The sequence below is a fragment of the Nycticebus coucang genome, chromosome 21 (genome assembly GCF_027406575.1).
Source record: "Nycticebus coucang isolate mNycCou1 chromosome 21, mNycCou1.pri, whole genome shotgun sequence".
Taxonomy (NCBI): domain Eukaryota; kingdom Metazoa; phylum Chordata; class Mammalia; order Primates; family Lorisidae; genus Nycticebus; species Nycticebus coucang.
In genome coordinates, this window is record NC_069800.1 from 12776154 (window position 1) to 12795551 (window position 19398).

Genomic DNA, 19398 nt, shown 5'->3' on the forward strand with positions numbered 1-19398 from the left:
TATATAACCAGTTCATTGTACCCCATGATTGCATTAATGTACACAGGTATGATTTAATTAAAAAAAAAAAAAAAGAAAGAAAGAAAGAAAAATGTGAACTGACAGAATGTGAAGGCCTCCTCATCCCCTCCGCCTAGCTTTGGGCAAAGGTCAGGCAGCACATTTGAGGCTGTGCTCTCAGGGAAAAGGTGGAGAAACAGCCTCAGAAGACAGAAAACTGGCTTTGCCATTCTCCAGGGGTATGTTGGCCAATGGCCTTAAACCACTAGAGCCTTCACAAGAGTCCAGACATAGGCAGGAGCTCACAGAGAGGCCGGCCACCTCCAGCCACCTGCAGCCACTGGCAGAGTCACTCAGACACATGCTGCCTTCTGGGAGGCTGTGGGTACTCCTGAGGATTCTGGGGCAAGAATCCCCAGACCGTGACAGAAGCCACACAGTGTCGCATCCCCACACTGCTGAGCTAGCTACGGCCTGGCTGGAAGCCTGGTCAGGCACCTGCCTTTCCATGCTGCTCTGAGCGTCTCCTCAGCTGCCCAGCCTGCTGAGCCCTCGGAGCCTCCTCTCTAAGGCCAACACTCTCCTCTTCATCCACAGCCCTTCCCTGGTTCCCCATAGGACCCCACGTGGCTCCCCTGTCTCCAAGTGCAGAGTGAGAGCAGCCACTTTGTTGCCCACAGCACCACGTCAGACCAACTCTTCTCCCTGACACCAGCTGTTCCTTCCAGACCCCTTCAGACCCTGGCTGTGACATTCTGAGGCTGGTGTCCCTCTAAAATTCATATATGGAGGAAAACGTGTTCACCAATGTGGTGGTTGCAGGAGACAAGTTCTGTCTCGGTCCCTTTACAGCGCTATAAAGGAACACCTGAGGCTGGGTCAGCTATAAAGAAAAGAGGTTTCCTTGGCGCACAGCTGTAGGGGCAGCCTGGTGCCGGCAGCTACTGGGAGGGCTCCAGGGAGCTCCCACGCATGGAGGAAGGAGCTGGCATCACATGGTGAGGGCACAGAAAACAGACAGAGCAGGGGGAGCCAGGCGCTTATAATAATCCACTCTCTCTGGCCCGGCACCCGTAGTACAGCGGTTATGGTGCCAGCCACGTACACCAAGTCTGGCGGGTTCAAACCAAGCCCTGGTCAGCTAAACAACAACGACAACTGCAACAAAAAAAATAGCCAGGTGTTGTGGCGGGCGCCTGTAGTCCCAACTACTTGGGGGACTGAGGCAAGAGAATCACTTAAGCCCAAGAATTTGAGGTTGCTGTGAACTGTGACAACATGGCCCTCTACCGAGAGCGACATAGTGAGACTCTGTCTTATAATAATAATAATAATAATAATAATAATAATCCACTCTCTCAGGGACTAAAAGAATAAGAACTTGATCATTCACAAGGGATCTGCCCCTGACCCCAACACCTCCCACCAGTCCCCACCTCCAACACTGGGGATTAGATGCCAACATGAGATTTGAAAGGAATAGATATCCAAACCAAAGCAGGGTCTCTGCGAGGAAATTAGGTCATGAAGCCAGAACACTCCTGAACGGGATTAGTGCTCTCATAACAGCAGCCCCAGAGAGCCCTCAGCCTGGCACAATGTTAGGACACGCAAGACAGTGCCTTCTAGAACCAGGAGGCCTCACCAGACACCAAGACTGCTAGCACCTGCAGCAGACAACCACCCTACTGCCTCACAGAGAAAAGTGGCCTCCAGGACGTGCCCATCAGCTCCCTCATCCTCCCCAGGCTACAAACACTTCACAAATGTATACAGAGCACCTGCTCTGTAGGAGCCAGGCACCATGCCAGCCTTGTGGTCCGGCAGCCTCCAGTCTACCCTCTCCCACTACCTCATCAACCACCCCTGGATAGATCACCCAGATGGCCCACAGGCACCCCCAGCCCAACAGACTCAAAGTGAACTGATTATCTGCCCACCCAAACTTGTCTCTGTCTGTCCCAGGATCAAAACCAGAAACTCAGGAGTCATCTTTGGCCTCACTGTCCCCACTTTGCCAACCCATGCAACCTGCCCCAAGCCCTGAATAGCCTTGAATCCAGTCCTGTCTCCATCATGTCCTACCATGTTACACATTCAGTCTCCCAAATCAACCTGCTCCAATGCACCCTCCTTGGGGTACTCAAAACAATTTTTCCAAAACAAAGGAATCTAGTAATGAGAAGGGCTTGAAGTGTCTCCTCCTAAATCCTCTGGGTGGGAAGAGGGGTACGCTGATGCAAGGAAGAAAGAGAAGGGAGGAGGATGGCCTTCAGATCACAAGTCAGGGTCAGCTGTGTCCCCCAGGTTCGAAGCCACAAAATACAATTTGCCGGGAAGACTTTCAAAGCAATCTCTGCACATCGTTCACCATCATGTAAAACCCTTTGAGTAGTTTTGCTGCTGAGTGTTCAGAAGCGTCCACTGTGTGGTGGGCAGAGACGTGGCTGTGGCATGAGGGAGTAGAAATACGTGCATTTAGATCAAGGTAAGCTTTAGTTCTAATCCTGGTCACACATGCTGTTTGCTAAGCCTCACATTCCCCAGCTTGAGGAAAGTGCTCCTCCATCACACCAGATGAGATAATACACAAGAAATGCCTTGCACGGGGTCCGGCCAAGACTCTGGGGATAAATGAAATACTGTTTCCTCCCTTCTCACTCTGCAATGCTGTTAACACAGTGTTGGGAATATTTATAACATGTTTAGCTGCTCTTCCAAGTGTTCTCTTACGGCTCTACTCACTCATGGGATCCTCCAATAAAACCAAAGGGCAACACTGGCTGCTGCCGTGTCAGAGAGGTGTGCAGCGTGTGTGCGCAGGCTGCTCCCGTGTCAGACAGGCGTGTGGCGTGTGTGCGTGTACAGGCTGCTCCCCTGTCAGAGAGGCATGCAGTGTGTGGGTGCAGGCTGCTCCCCTGTCAGAGAGGCATGCAGCGTGTGTGCACAGGCTGCTCCCGTGTCAGAGAGGCGTGCAGCGTGTGTGCACAGGCTACTCCCATGTCAGAGAGTCATGCAGCGTGTGTGTACAGACATACACAACGCTGGGTATACATATGGTTCTTTGATATTTTTCAGATTCCAGATGTAACGTATATGCATCCACATACTATAAAAAAAATTAACACGTTCATATTTTAATATCACGAAAAGAACATGTCACCATATGGAACTGGCAGTCAAATAATTTCCTCCACCAGTGGGCCATGGTACAGATGCACTGTCCGCGGCACAGCTGAACAGTGCCCTGAAAATACACATCGTTTTATTTACCCGACTAACTGAATGGCAAATACGTCCTAGGTGACAAGCAAGAATGTCAGTGGTATTCATAATTTAATTTAAAAGTCTGCATGTATGGGGGGTTTTCTCCCAAATCCCACTGAGACAAACAGAAGGCTGGAATGCTGGCCCAAAGCCAGGTACAGGAGTTGGTGGGACCAACCATTGGGTTTTCTGTGTCAACTCAGCTTGGCTGTGACACCCAACCATTTGGTCAAACTCCAGACTAGATGTTGCTGTGATCATGTGTCTAGGATGAGACTAACATTTACATCAGGGCACTTGCAGTAAAGCAGACCACCCACCAGCATGTAAGTGGGCCTCACCCCATCAGTCGGTGGCCTTGAGAGAATGGAATTTTCTAGTGCTGTTCTAGAAAGAAAGAGCATGGAAGAGAATGGAATTCTCCCTCCATGCTGCCTTGGGTTGCCAGCCAGCCGGCCTGCTCTGCAAACTTTAAACTTTCTGTCCTAACTACTGCATGAACCACTCATTCAAAATGAGCATCTCTCACTTTCTCTTGCTTGGTCTCTTAATAATTTTGTTTCTCTGGAGAACCTTGACTGTTATGGACCCTCGGTCTTGAAATTTGGTACCGAGAGTGATCCTGGGATGCAGAAGAATGGAAGTCAGGGAGGCAGTGTAGTCAGGGCATCTGTCGAGGGACCGGAGAGGAGAGAGGTCACATTCAAGGGAACATCTCTAGAAAAAGCCAAGCCACATCTTCCCTCTGTAAAAATATTTCTCTGGGGCAGCGCCTGTGGCTCAGTGAGTGGGGCGCTGGCCCCATATGCCGAGGGTGGCGGGTTCAAACCAGCCCCGGCCAAACCGCAACAAAAAAATAGCCGGGCGTTGTGGCGGGCGCCTGTAGTCCCAGCTACTCAGGAGGCTGAGGCAAGAGAATCGCGGAAGCCCAAGAGTTGGAGGTTGCTGTGAGCCGTGTGACGCCACCGAGGGCGGTACAGTGAGACTCTGTCGCTACAAAAAAAAAAAAAAAATTTCTCTGATTTCAACAAAACTAAAACAGTAAATGAGCAAGCAGAATACTGGTTCGCTAACTGAGTCTGTTTAGCAGAAATAGACACAATAAGATCCTTAGCCTTCTCGCCCTTTTTGTCAGGCTCCCCTTCCTCTAGAGATGCACCGTCCTGGACTGAGAGGAGTGGAGGGGTTGGGTCCCGCTCAGGTTCGGTGAGGAGGAGCTGGAGGAAGAGGCAGACTTGAAGAAGAACTTAGGGGCTGGGGCAAGAGCCCAGGGTCATCTCATGGAGGCTCTGGGATGCCAGCCTGGAGGGTAATGGGGGGCCAGGGAAGGTTAGGAGGTGAGGGTGTAATGAGAAGCAAGATGTGCTTGTGTACCCAGAATCAGCTCATGTGGGGAGAGCCCTGTAGTGGAGGGGGAACAATGAGAAAAATGTGCATTTGGGAGCATCAAGACCTCAGCGAGGCTTGTGATGGTGGGAATGAAGGGGAGCACAGGGGGGAGACCTGGCAGAGGGCGTGGAGGGCGGAGAGGGCAGGGACGGCGCTTACTTGACTGGGAGGTAATCAGACTGCAGGAAGGCGGCGTCACCAGAGAAATGGGGAGAACAGCTGCTGGAGTCGGGACAGGAAGGACATGAAAGAGTGAGAATTACTTAGAACTGGGACCTAAAACCTCCACAGCTAAAGCTACGTACACCATGTGTCCCAGGAATCTGCCTCCAGGTACATCCCACAGGGAGTCTCCACCCAGGCCCACAATCTGTACCAGCAATCTGGGGCTGTCCCCTGGGAGACAGACAGCCAAGCAGCAAAGGGAGGGTCAAGGGCCTGAAGACTTCCAGCAACACGTGCATCCTGGAAGGAACAAGGAGGGTAGGTCTTAAAACTACAGTGCTGAGTGGGAAAAGTAAGAAGCCTGGGGACACCCCTCACACCAGCAAGAAGGAACACCAAACATCTCAGGATGGCTGCCATGCAGGGAGGAGAAGAAAGGAGAAGTGGGAAGAGAAGAGAGAGCAGGCGTGTTCCAGGGTGACAGGGGCGCCCTCTGCGGCTAACAGGACCTCTTGTCCCACGTCCAGCACTTTCCCCACCTTGGCACTGGTTACTTTTGCACCCGCCAAAGTTCATCTTTTTGGATAAGACTGCTCACTTTTATAAAAGATGTTTTTATAGGCAATTGTGCTGTCTCTGCTTCACAGCAGCATGTCTCTTGATAAACACAGGGTCCAACAGTCGTTAGACCTTGTTGCACATTTACTTACAGGCCTGGGGTACAGCCAAAAGTCACCAAATAGCTGAGGAACATTCCCCTTGCTTCTAGACTCAAAAACCAATTACAGAAAATACGCCTGAACATTGCCCAAGACTTTGTTTGAGCCAATCCAATGGAATTGTGGCTGTGCTCACAGGGGTCTTGTATCTGTTTTAAAGGGGCCACTCGTGTGCACATCTAGACGCTCCCCTCAGCTCTTACCCTAGACTATTTCTAAAAGCAGTAGCAACATTATTCCTGGAAAACTGAGTCATGATGAAGGAGATGGGGAGAAACCCAAGAGATAAGCCTCATTGAGGCTACGTTTGTGTTTGGACCCGTGACTGGACATCCATTTAGCACCAAGCTTCCTGCCAGACTGACCTGGAACACTGAGAAAGAGAATTTCCTCTCCCAGGCGGCCTCCCCCTGAGCACACACACACACACACCTCCACACACGCACACCTTCACACACACACCCTTCATACACCCACACCTTCACACATGCACACCTTCACACACGCACACCTCCACATATGCACACCTTCACACACGCACTTTATACATGCACACCTTCACACACACACACCTTCACACACCCACACCTTCATACACGCACACCTCCACACATGCACACCTTCACACACACACACTTTTATACATGCACACCTTCATACACACACACCTTCATACACACACACCTTCACACACACACACTTTTATACATGCACACCTTCATACACACACACCTTCATACACACACACCTTCACACATGCACACCTTCACACACACACCCTTCATACACCCACACCTTCACACACCCACACCTTCATACACCCACACCTCCACACATGCACACCTTCACACATGCACCCTTCATACACCCACACTTTCACTCACCCACAAATTCACACACACACATCCACACATGCACACCTTCACACACGCACACTTTCACACATGCACACCTTCATACATACACACCTCCAAACACGCACACCTTCACACACGCACCCTTCATACATGCGCACCTCTACACATGCACACCTTCACACACACACACCTCCACACATGCACACTTTCATACATGCACACCTTCACACATGCACACCTTCATACATACACACCTCCAAACATGCACACCCTTACACACCCACACCTTCACACACGCACCTTCATACACACACACCTGCACACACGCACACCTTCACGCATGCACACCTTCACACATGCACACAAATGCACGCATGCACACTAATCTATGCATGTGGACATACATACACAAGCATATACAAAGAGATCTGACAATTAAGTTCACAAACACCTCCTAAAAAAAGGACTACCTACCACATTGCTGAATATCACTTTGGTCATCTTCAAAGTCCTCATCTTGGGAATCTACACGGTGATGCCAATGACTCTTTTCCTGGAATGGCCATCAGAGCTCTCGTATTACCTTTGATGTCCTGAATGTCATCAAAATGTCTTTCTTTTAATATTTCCTTTGTCTTTCCATAAAGAAAAAAGTCACTGGGGGCCAGATCAGGAGAATAGAGAGGGTATTACAGTACAGTTACTTGTTTACTGGCTAAAAACTCTCTCACAGACAATGCTATGTGAGCTGGTGCCTTGTTGTGATACAAGAGCCACACCTTTCTCATGCCAAGATTTTCAGTGGAGATTTTCCTGTTTCTCTATCAATGCTTACTTGGTCTACTATGCTTCTCACAGTCACCCAGTGATCCTGATGTACAATTTGTAATGTTTTTATCACTTCTTCTTGTTCCTGGCCCACCCTGACCTCTCTTCATCAGTGACCCCTTCTCTCTTCTCAGAGAAACTCTTAATCCATTTGCACACAGCCGTTTTCGTCATGGCACTATCCCTATAAACTGGGACTAATATGTCTCTGATTTCACAAGAAATTTAACATTCGTTGCTCGAATTCAAGCTCTGACATGCTCATAATGCCCACATGCTGAGCACCCCTGAGGAAGACCCCTCCACACGTCAGCACAGACACAGCCACGGCTACTTGTTTGCCATGCTAGAGTTGTTTGTACAGTGCTACCAGCATAAGCTCATGGTAGCAAATCAGTGAACTTCATTGTCAGGCCTCCTACCCATGAATGCACACAGCTTCACACTCACATTTTACCCCCTCAGCCCAGTTTCCACTCATTCTCTCAGTGAGTAAAGCCCCAAAGGCGTCAGGGGTGTCCATCCTCAGGGTCATGGGGTTTTCTTGTAATACAAGTGATTACTTCTGCAGTGCACTCACAGAGCACTATACTGCCTGCTACAGTACCCCGTTCATTATCAATAGTATCTTGGAGTCTTCCCATAGGGTCAAGATCTTAGGGGGAGTTCATTTTCTTCATTAGAGGGCTGGCCTGTTCCCAGCATGGCTGGCAGCTCAAGCTTCTCCTTCTAAACCTAAACTTCTTTCTCCCTTTCTCCAGGGATGTATTCGTCAAACTTCTGTGGCAAGAATAGTGAGTAACAAACAAGTCCACACTCTCATTTGTTTGTAAGAACAAACATCTATTCTACATGCACGGGCCTGCAGCTCAGCCACACATCAATGGCCCTCAGCTGGACTCCAGGCTTTGTTTGGCTCCAGGCTGTTCCTGGCATCTTCCTTCCAGGATACAGGCGGAAGGAGCAACAGCTACATGGAGCCTCCTTTTCTCATGGGGGAGGCCAGCACTCAAAAGGCCAAGTTAAAACACAAAGCATGTTTAAATCCTCTGGTTAGACACAGCTTATGCCAACTCTGCTCCCACTGCATTTGCCAAAGGAAGCCCTAGGAGGGGTGGCTGTCAGAGAGGCGTGGTCTGCACTTCTGCCTACCCTGGGGGGTGGTCCTGCTGGATCTGCACACAGCAAAAGTAAACGCCTGTCACGAGGAGGAAACAGGGCTTCCAACCTCATGCCAGGATATATCACTTTGAAACTTATTTTTTAATTTACCCTGGGCTTGGTTGTGTGGACATTATTTACTATATCTTTGCTATGAGAATCCCTGGGAGAAATTTCTCTCAGATCCCTGGCAAAGGATTGTTTTCTCTCTGAAGACACATATTCGACTTGAATCTCATCAGTAACCCCCCACCCCCACCCCCTCACAACTCCTCTGGCTGCCAGAAGCGTCAGTCTGCCTGCAGCAACTGTGCCCGGGGCAGGCTCCCCAGCGCATCCTAGAGCTTCTACTTTATTTTTCCTTTACATTAATTTATCACCCTATTGTCATTTCATTTCACTTAGACTCATTTTGTGAGTTACTTTCTCTTTTTTGTGAATTTTTAGTCATTTATGCATCCAACAAATACACTTTTTCAAATATGTTTCTGTGACTAAGTCATACAGGCACACATTTGGGAAATCTAAGCAATACAGAGGCACACAGGGGATAAACAAGTTTACCTTCCACCCCTGCCTCCTCCCATCCAGTTCCCCACTTGAGAGGGAGCCACCATATTCAAATTCTGTGCACAGGAGGGAGTTCTTCTTATGTATTGCAAGAATTCCAGTGAAATTCCTGAGAGAAGGAAACGCATGCATTTTAAACATTGAAAGACAGTGCCCAATGTTTTCCAAAAAGCTGTGCTAGTTTACGCTCCAGTTAGCAGTGTGAGAGCACCTGTTTTCCCAAGACCCCACCAGCAGTGTGCATTATCACAATCCACCCTTGGTGTATTTTCAAGTTTTGATCTCTTATCCAACAGATAAGCAAAAAATCTTTTAAAATCGTTTATATTTCTCTTTCAGTTCCTATGCCTTGGTGCCTTTTTATTGATTTATAAGAGCTCTTTGTATATTAAGGAAATTAGTTTCATTTTCAACATAGTACTTTCAAAGCCTTTCTGAAAAGAGATTAATAGATAGATAGATACATGAGTAAGTGAAATAAACACATCATGGGCATTTAAAACACATCCTGTGGCAAGTGTGGGCTGGTTCTTGGGGCCTAGCGAGAAGCCTTGACTTCACGTGCTCCCATCTTCTTCCTCACTCCTCACTTTGAAGTTGTGTTTTGGGTATTCTCCTCCCTCTCAGACAAGACTGAGCTTCTTACTCAGCAAATGGAAATGAGGTTGATCAGCGCTCCAGGGGAAACGCCTGCTGCTTTGACAGCTGGCTGGCATCGCCCACATTTCTGAGCATTTGTCAAATATCCTGAGTAAATGCTGTATTTTCAAAAATCAGAGCCTAAGTACACAGGCCCACGTTAAACCAACAGCACGTTTCCAGCTAACGTGTGTCTGTAATCAGTTCGTGCTGCTCCAAATAGGCCAGCCTCAACGTGCTGGTAGGAGAAAGGAGAAGAGATTTTGAATGTGGGCATGCGAGATGCCAGACTCACATCTGCCTGCAATCCAGGCTCTGTCAGATCCAAGGGCTGCTGTGGTCATGGCCAATTCACTTGAAAGCCAGTATGTTTCTAACCTCATATTAGTAAGAAAACAATGTTTCTAGTCCTTCCCCAGTTTCAGTTTGGAGGGATTTGTTGTTATTATTGTTGTTCACAAAAGAGAAGCTCTCTCAGTCATTTGGCTTATAGATCACAGCAGTCCCTATGGCGCGAGTTCAGAAATCGTCATGCTTCCTCTGTTTTTCCAAAAATCTAAATCATCCTTGATGCTTTAAAGTAAAGCAATATCTTCAGAATAAAAAAAAAAAAAATCTTGCAATGTTTCTGGTATTTTTAAGCATTTGCATATAAGTTATGTTTGTTTAAAACATAATGAAAGCATCTACAACTTCAAATGTTTGAGAAAATTATTTATAGGCTGTTAACAGCATTAAACCACATGTAAATCAATTTCAGTGAATTCCATTTTGGGGCTAATTGTGTGTGCGTGTGTGTGTGTGTGTGTGTGCATGTTTTTTTTTTTTTCCAGTATAAATACAGACTGTTTCTGAAAAACTATGATAATGTCAAATAACCATCATCTACAGCAGTCCCCACTTTCCAGCCACCCTTGACATCATACCCACCTTGCTCAGGGAAACGTCTGAAACTAGCACTGGAGAACCATCATAACCAGGATAAAAGGTTCTTGCCAGCACATCACTAAAAGAGGTTGTCTTGTCACTTTTTAATTAATGCAATAGGTTACTTTTGCTTTGTTTCTAGAACCCCAAAACAATAAGAAATTGTTTTTCTAAATGGAAAGTTTAACAAATACTGAATAACATTTCACCGTATCTAACTAGAGTTCAAGCCTTGTGAGGAGAGAAAACACACACATCACCCAGTGAGGTGATGTGCAAATAATTCCCTTTTCTTTCAGATGCAACATCTACATGGTTCCAGTTGATTCTCCCTTACCCTCTCTTCTAGTTTAGTTTCAAAGCTCCTTCTTCCCATTGCACTGTGGAATTGGGGTTAGAAAAGCAACATCACACCTTGCATTGAGTTTTTTATCCAATAGAAAAAAAAGGGAAATTGCAGTTACCACTTTCTCACCTCTAAGGGAGATAATGTAGGAAGTGCCTAAATTGTTTTAGATAGTAGACCATAAAAAGCAAAATTACTTTCTCCTCTTTATGACTCTTAGACATAATTTTTTCTCTCCTCAGTACTTTAAAATATATAGGCATTCACAAAATTTAAAATAAATATATATGTACCCTTGTGTGAAACTTAGTAAATGTAGAATATAAAGGTTTTAACACAATAACTAAGAAAAAGCCAGAAAGGCTATGTTAACCAGTGTGATGAGAATGTTTCAAATTGTATATAAAACCAGCGCATGGTACCCATGATTGCATTAATGTACACAGCTCTGATTTAATTAAAAATAAATAAATAAATAAATAAATAAAAGTTACTGGTCAAAAAAATAAATAAATAAAATAAAACAAAAAATATATAAAAAATATTCAAAGCCAAACTCTCTTTATTATCAATAATGTATTGGCAACAGAATAACAACATTTTTTCCCTTAATCAAGACTTAAAATGAAACTTCACCTATCAAAAATTCAGTGGCACGTGTGATACATTCACAGAAAGCCATGAATGACAATTGGATTGGGAACAAACTCATCAATATTAAGTGAAGCCAAGAAATAAAACTATATAATCTGTATGGTTAAGAACTATACATCTGGCTCAGTACCTGTAGCTCAAGCAGCTAAGGCACCAGCCACATACACCAGAGCTGGCAGGTTCAAATCCAGCCCCGGGCCTGCCAAACAACAATGACAACTACAACCAAAAAATCGCCTGGTGTGTGGCAGACACCTGTAGTCCAAGCTGCTTGGGAGACTGAGGCAAGAGAATCACTTAAGCCCAGGAGTTGGAGGTTGCTGTGAGCTGTGATGTAACAGCACTCTACCCAGGGTGACAGCTTGAGGCTCTGTCTCAAAAAAAAAAAAAAAAAAAACAATATATCTGATGTTGCTAATGCTCTGAGCATCCAACAATTGGAATTTTGGGATAGAGGATTTAGGAATCATCTGGAGTGACCCTCTATATGGCGTTCTGGATAGTGAACCAGTCTGTAATTGAAAATAACGTGTTTTCAAAGGGAGGTAAAACTCAGTGGAAATCAACTGGGGGGTTGGGAGGGGCGAAAATCTACCTAATGGTACAATAAACAGTGTAACCACTACTCAAACTCTACAAAAGTGATCAGTATAACCAAGAACATCTGTACTCCCTTAACATGTTGCAATGTTTTAAACAGTAAATAAAAAAGAAAATGCATGTTAGAACCTTAAAACCTACATTCAGATAAAAGAAATAGCACTGGTTACTACACCTGTGACCTGGGGTCAGATACCACATCGCAACGTCCTTGTCAGCTGCTGGTCTCTGTAAGAAGATGCTCACCCAGGGCAAGACCTGGAGCCCTCAAAAAAAACCCTGGCAGACTGGACCCACAGTCCCATCTCCTCTGCTTGGTCTTCCATGTGCTGCCTCCCACACAGCATCGCCGCCTGGCCATGTCGCTGTGACTACACCCACAGCACAAGTTCTGGTGCCTGAGGACCTCCAGACTCAGGACCCGTGACTCTTCACACACACGCGCCTCTGCTCTGAGACACACCCCACCACCTGAGCCTGGGCACACAAACGCACCCCTTCATTCAGCCCACACGTCTTGACACCACTACCTCCTACATGTTCCCTGCTCTGTCTTCTCTCATTTCAGCGTTGCTGGCCTGTCTGGCAACTGCAGCCTCAGGCCTACATGGTGGCCAACTGTCCCTGTGGGCCTACGGTCCTGTCTTCTTCCCATCTCCTCTCCCTGCTCGGCAGCCAGAGCTGACTGCTCAGCCCAGCACCCTCCCCGGGCTCCTGCTCCCGTGGGGTCTCCATCCCTCACTGTGGCCTACAAGCATGCCACATGTCTGGCCCTGCTGGTCTCTCCAGACCCAGGGCCACCTTTCCCTGCCCTGCCCCTCCACACGGCAGGTGGGGGTCTCCTTCAGACCCTTGGAACTGCTGCTTGGAAAGCTCTCTAGCCTCCTGACTTCTAGGAGTCAACTTAGTGGAACAGAGAAACAGAACTGGCTGTGTCTTAGCTGGCTCGGCTGCTGTCACAAAAAGCCTTAAGCTCTGTATATTATTTATTTCTCACAATTCTGGAGATGGGCAGTCTAAGGTCAGAGTTGCAGGGCAGGGTTTGGTGAGGACTCTCCTCCTAGTCCACAGACAGCCACCTTCTTGCTCCATCTTCACCTGGTGTAAACAGAGAGTGGAGGAGAGAGCAGGCAGCTGTGATGAGGCCCCACACCAAACACTATCACACTGGGGTTAGGCCTGCAGGAGGTGAGTTGTGGGGGCCACAATTCAGCCCATAAGAGCTGGGAAAGTCAGAGCTAGGGGACTTGTGCGCTTTCTGGAGATATGAATAACCTTCTTAGGAAACATTGCTAGTAGCTTTATTGTTAATTCCCTCAGCTTTGCTCCTCTTCAACTCTTGAGTGAGCCTTTTCAAATGGAAGGCAGAAAACGCCAGGCCTCTACTTCCCACATAAGAGCCACGTCCCCACGGGGCCCACAACCCTGTTTACAGGCCCGCCTACTCTAGGCCTTCTGTGTCCCCACCCACTCCTGCCTGCTCCCAGCCCAGCACGCACCCTGGGCCCAGGACTCCGATTCTTTGATACTGCTTCCTCCGGCTGGGACCCTCTGTGGCCAGCCGTCCACCTCACTTTCTCAAGTCCTCCTTTCAGCCCACAGGGTCTTGTCTCAACAGTGTTTTACCCTGGGGCTCCCCTGGCCACACCAGCTGAATAAACTCCCCACCCTAAGTCTCCCTACTCTCCCCTGCCCTTCCTTGTTCCTGGTCCTGACAGGTCTGGCCCCTGGCATAGTGTAATTTACTTAATAATTACTTTGCTTACTGTCTGTCTCTTTTCACCAAAATGAGAGCTCCCTGAGGACAGTTATTCCTGCTTTTGTTCACCCCTGTGTCCAGTGCTGGAACATGGAAGGCTCTCAAGCAAGATTTGTTCATTCAGTGCATGAAATCCATGAAAAACACAGAATGGAAATAGGAATTTGGGTGCATCTTTCTTTCCTATTATTGGCAGAGATTTTCAGTTAAAGGGACATATTCAACTGGCAGTAAGTTCTCCAGTTTAATGGAAGTCCCTCAAACTGCCCAGAAGCACTTGAATCTTCCAAATTCTCTTCCATGGTGGTTCCACTCAATCAGCCCACTCACCACCCACCACAGGAGTTCCACTCAGGTGTCCTTTGCTGGACCTGCCCCCAGGGAAGCTGGAGTCGATGCCTTCCCAGAGGACTCCTTGCCAGTCTTCCTTCTCCAGCTTGAGAAATCACATCAGAATCCAAGAGGAAATGACATCATGACAGCAAGACATTTGAAGAATGACATGAATTTGGACATTTGGTTTCATTTGTTACAAGCAGGGCTGTATGTTAACAGTACTGGTGTTCTGCGATGCTTGCATTAAATGACGTTGCAGAGTCGTCACAAAGACGCAGGTGTGGGCTTGGCGGAGGATGTTCTCTTTGACATAGTTGGAGTCAGCATACATCCGCAAGACACAACTCACGTGCAAATCTGGAGTGCAAATGTGAGGCAGGTGCGGTTGGAGCCACTCGTGTCTCACCCCCTCATCCCACCACCAGCACCTGCGTGTATCCCATGCATTTCCCTACCAGGTGGCAGCCACACTCCAAGGCACATTCCACACTGTCTTCCAGGATTAAGCTCCATTGCCCCTGCGGAGTTAAATGAGTGGATGATACACCCACAAGGGCTTCCTGGTCTCCCCGGCTCTTCTCCATAGTTCCCCAACAGTGTTTCCTGAGATCACAGCCCAAATTAATTTGTCCTCTCTGCTTCTGGGGGAATCCAAACTGAGGCACAATAATAGAAATATTGGAAATTGGAGGAAATGGAAAGATCACCCATCCCCACCATCTTCTACAAATGGAGAAACTGAGACTGCAGCAGGACATCCTCTCTAGATTTCCAAATATCTCTGCTTATTAAAATAAAGATTTCGTGGATAATGGATTAGCACATTTGGAAGAGTTTCCTGTATTAAATCAGTTCAACTTTACAAGAACTTAGGGGACAGGTGTTAGCACCACCCCCACTTACAGAAGAGCAAACTGAGGCACAGAGAGGTTAAGTGGTTTGCCACAGATCACATAGCTAGAACAGGGAAGAGCAGGGATCTAGAACCAGGCCTGGAGTTTGTGCACTTAGCCACTGCTCCTGGCTGTGCTTCATCAGTCTCCAAAGAAAAATCATATGTGAAGGTGCTTTGTAAAGTATAAAGACACCCCAACATCACTACTGTGGTTTCTTATAGCAGAAACTCCTTTACTTATTTTTTTATTAAATCATAACTGTGTACAATTATGGGGTACAACGTGCTGATTTGATAAACAATGTGGAATGCTTAAATCAAACCGATTAACGTAACCATCATCTCACTTTTTATACCCAGCATCCTTTCATGATCAGAACACTTAGGAAAACAGGCTTAGATGGGACATTTCTTGGACTGATAGAGGCCATCTACAACAAACCCACAACCGATACCATATTGAATGGAGTAAAATTGAAAACATTTCCACTTAGATCTGGAACTGGACAAGGATGCCCATTGTCTCCACTGCTATTCACCATAGTAGGGGAAGTCTTTGCCATCACAATCAGGCAAGAGAAGGCGATAAAGGGTATCCACATGGGGTCAGAGGACAAACTCCCACTCTTCTTGGATGACATGATCTTATACCTGGAAAACCCCAGGGACTCAACTACAAAACTCTTAGAAGTGATCAAGGAAAACAGCAGCATCTCAGGATACAAAATCAATACTTACAAATCAGTAGCTTTTATATACGCCAACAATAGTCAAGCTGAAAATGTAGTCAAGGACTCTATTCCTTTTACAGTAGTGCCAAAGATGAAATATCTGGGAATTTACTTAACAAAGGATGTGAAAGATCTCTATGAGAAGAATTATGAAACTCTGAGAAAAGAAATAGCTGAAGATGTGAACAAATGGAAAAACATACCATGCTCATGGCTGGGAGAATCAACATTGTTAAAATGCCCATACTACCCAAAGCAATCTACCATTTTAATGCAATCCCTATCAAAGCAACAATGTCATACTTTAAAGATCTTGAAAAAATAATACTTCATTTTATATGGAATCAGAAAAAATCTCAAATAGCCAATACATTATTCAGAAATAAAAACAAATCAGGAGGTATCACATTACCAGACTTCAGGCTATGCTATAAATCTATGGCAATCAAAACATTATGGTACCGGTACAAAAATAGAGAGGTAGATATATGGAACAGAAAAGAGAAGCAAGAGATGAACCCAGATGCTTATCATCATTAGATTTTTGATAAGCCTATCAAAAACATTCAGTGGGTGGTGCCTGTGCCTCAGTGAGTAGGGCGCTGGCCCCATATACAGAGGGCGGTGGTTCAAACCCAGTCCTGGCCAAACTGCAACAAAAAAATAGCTGGGTGTTGTGGGGGGTGTCTGTAGTCCCAGCTACTCGGGAGGCTGAGGCAGGAGGATCACCTAAGCCTAGGAGCTGGAGGTTGCTGTGAGCTATGATGCCAAGGCACTCTACTGAGGGTGACAAAGTGAGACTCTGTCTCTAAAAAAAAAAAAAAAATTCAGTGGGGGAAAGATTCCCTATTTAACAAATGGTACTGAATGTACTGGCTGGTGACCTGTAGAAGACTGAAACTAGACCCTCACTTTTCACACTAACGAAAATCAATTCTCACTGGAGAAAACATTTACTTATTTTAATGGCAATTCAGGTGCACAGGACTGGAGAAAGTCACCCCATAGATCTCCACACTTTAACCCGGCCCAGCCACCAACTCGGATTCAGGTCTCTCCTCCCACCAGCCTGATACCTCCAGGATTCTCAGCCTTCTTCCAGGATGTTCCAGGGCCAGCTTCTCCCTGTGGGACAGTTTCCCTTCTCTGGGTATGTATGGCCACAGCCTTCTCTCTAGTAAAACAAGGGATTAGCCAGGAGTCCACAGTCCTCTGGGCAGAACTTTTCAATGAGTCTTTAGCCATAGGACGTTTTCTTACAACAAATGCCCAACAGGTAATAGAGGAAAAGTATTTTTCTGGCTCCAGTTCCTTAGCTGAGCCAGCCCTCACTGCCACAGAGCCATGTCCATGGGGGTCACCACATGGCTGAGTCCAGCGGCCACAAAGCAGTGCTGACTCAGCTGGCCACACCCCGGGGGGCCTCTGCTGGTCTTCCTGCTGCCTCAATGACCACTCTCTGGCTGCTCAGCTACTCTTTCTCTTTTCCTGGCCCCACAGTAAAGGTGTGCACCAGGCTCTATCCATGGTCCCCTTCATCCCTCTACATTCACTCACTCCCTTGAGAATCACACGAGCTCCAAGGCTTCTAACGCCAGCCATGTCTCCACTTCACCCTGGATGTCCCTCTGAGCAGCCATCCCCCTGCCTGCTTCACATCTGCACTTGGACATCTCATCGCTAGCTTGACCATGGCCCGTCTAACCCCAGCACCCTCCCTACCCTGGTCCTCCCCACCCTAGCTGAAGGCCAAACATCTTTCATGTCTCTTAGCCCAAAAACCTGGAGACTCCCTTGACCCCTTCCCTTTCTCACACCCCACATTCAATCTGCCAACAAACCCTGGCTCTGTCTTCCAACCATGCCTAGATTCTGACAGTGTCTCACCATCTCCTCTGAGCCCCTCCCATCTGCGCCTCTCCATCCCAGGGCGCATGGCTGCTGCACCCCCTTAGCAAGCTCCAGGCTCTGCCCTGGCTGCACATGCCAGTCCCCAGCAAGGGAGTCTTTTCAAATTTGGATCATATTCCAAAATGCTAAAAGAATAGATTTTAAACAGTCTCATCACCAAAATCATCATATATGGGTGGAGTGACAGATATGTTAATTAACTTCATTTTTTTTGGTAATTTTATTTCATTTTTAATTAGTCTACTTTGCAGCACAAAAAACAGTGGATTTAATGTCATCTAAATGAAAAAATTTAAAAGCCATTGAAGAAAACTTTCAACAGCATACTTTCAATGAAGTTTGATTTTACATAAGAAATCTCGCTTTTCATAATCATATGCAATTAACAATCAAAACTGAGGAATTAATTCTTAGGACGGGAACATAATTCTTATGAGCAGAACCACAGACATTCCCAAATGTACTTTCTGACAGTTTCTTTGTCCATTTAAGTTCTCATCTTGCTCAGGCGTTAGCACTAAAATTGCTGGGATAAAAGGCAATCAAATGACCCATCTGTGAGCTTAAGGAAGCCCTCACTCAAAATGAGGCAAGAAGATAGTCGACGCCAACTGAAGGTGGAATTAGATTCATTTAATCATTACAGAACGTATACATGTATGAAAACATCGCGTTGTACCCATAAATGCAATTGTTTGTCAATTAAAAGTAAAATACATTTTTTAAAGATTTTAGCTCACAGTACTTCACTCCTCACAACCCTGCAATAGATGCCAGGTCATCTGAGGAAAAGTCAGAGTCTTCAGGGGACCCCAAGACCCTGCACAGCCAACTTCTCTCCTTCATTCACAGCCTGGTCGTACCAGGCACTTCCGCCTCATGACCAAGCTCTGGCTGCTCCCTCTGCAGGTCAAGGAGCGTATCTCTGCCTGGCTCACTTCCTCCCTCCTTAACGTCTTTGCCCAAATGTCCCCTCTCCAGTGGTCACTCCTGGACCACCTTGTTAATAACCGTCACCTGCCCTACTCCTGCCCAGTGTCCCCTCCCCAGTGGTCACTCCTGGACCACCTTGTTAATAACCGTCACCTGCCCTACTCCTGCCCAGTGTCCCCTCCCCAGTGCTCGTTCCTGGACCACCTTGTTAATAACCGTCACCTGCCCTACTCCTGCCCAGTGTTCCCTCCCCAGTGGTCACTCCTGGACCACCTTGTTAATAACCGTCACCTGCTCTACTCCTGCCCAGTGTCCCCTCCCCAGTGGTCATTCCTGGACCACCTTGTTAATAACCGTCACCTGCCCTACTCCTGCCCAGTGTCCCCTCCCCAGTGGTCACTCCTGGACCACCTTGTTAATAACCGTCACCTGCCCTACTCCTGCCCAGTGTCCCCTCCCCAGTGGTCACTCCTGGACCACCTTGTTAATAGCTGTCACCTGCCCTACTCCTGCCCTGCACTCCCATCCCACTCTTTTCCTTTGTCCTCAGACTTAACCAGCTTCTAACAAGCTATACAGTTTGTTTGTTACATTTTGCTTATTTTTTAGTTATATATTTTATTGAATAACAAAAAATATTTATATGCAACAAAATTATTTCAGTGAAAACTACTAGGAAAGTAAAAAACACATAATAACTGGTTTTCTACA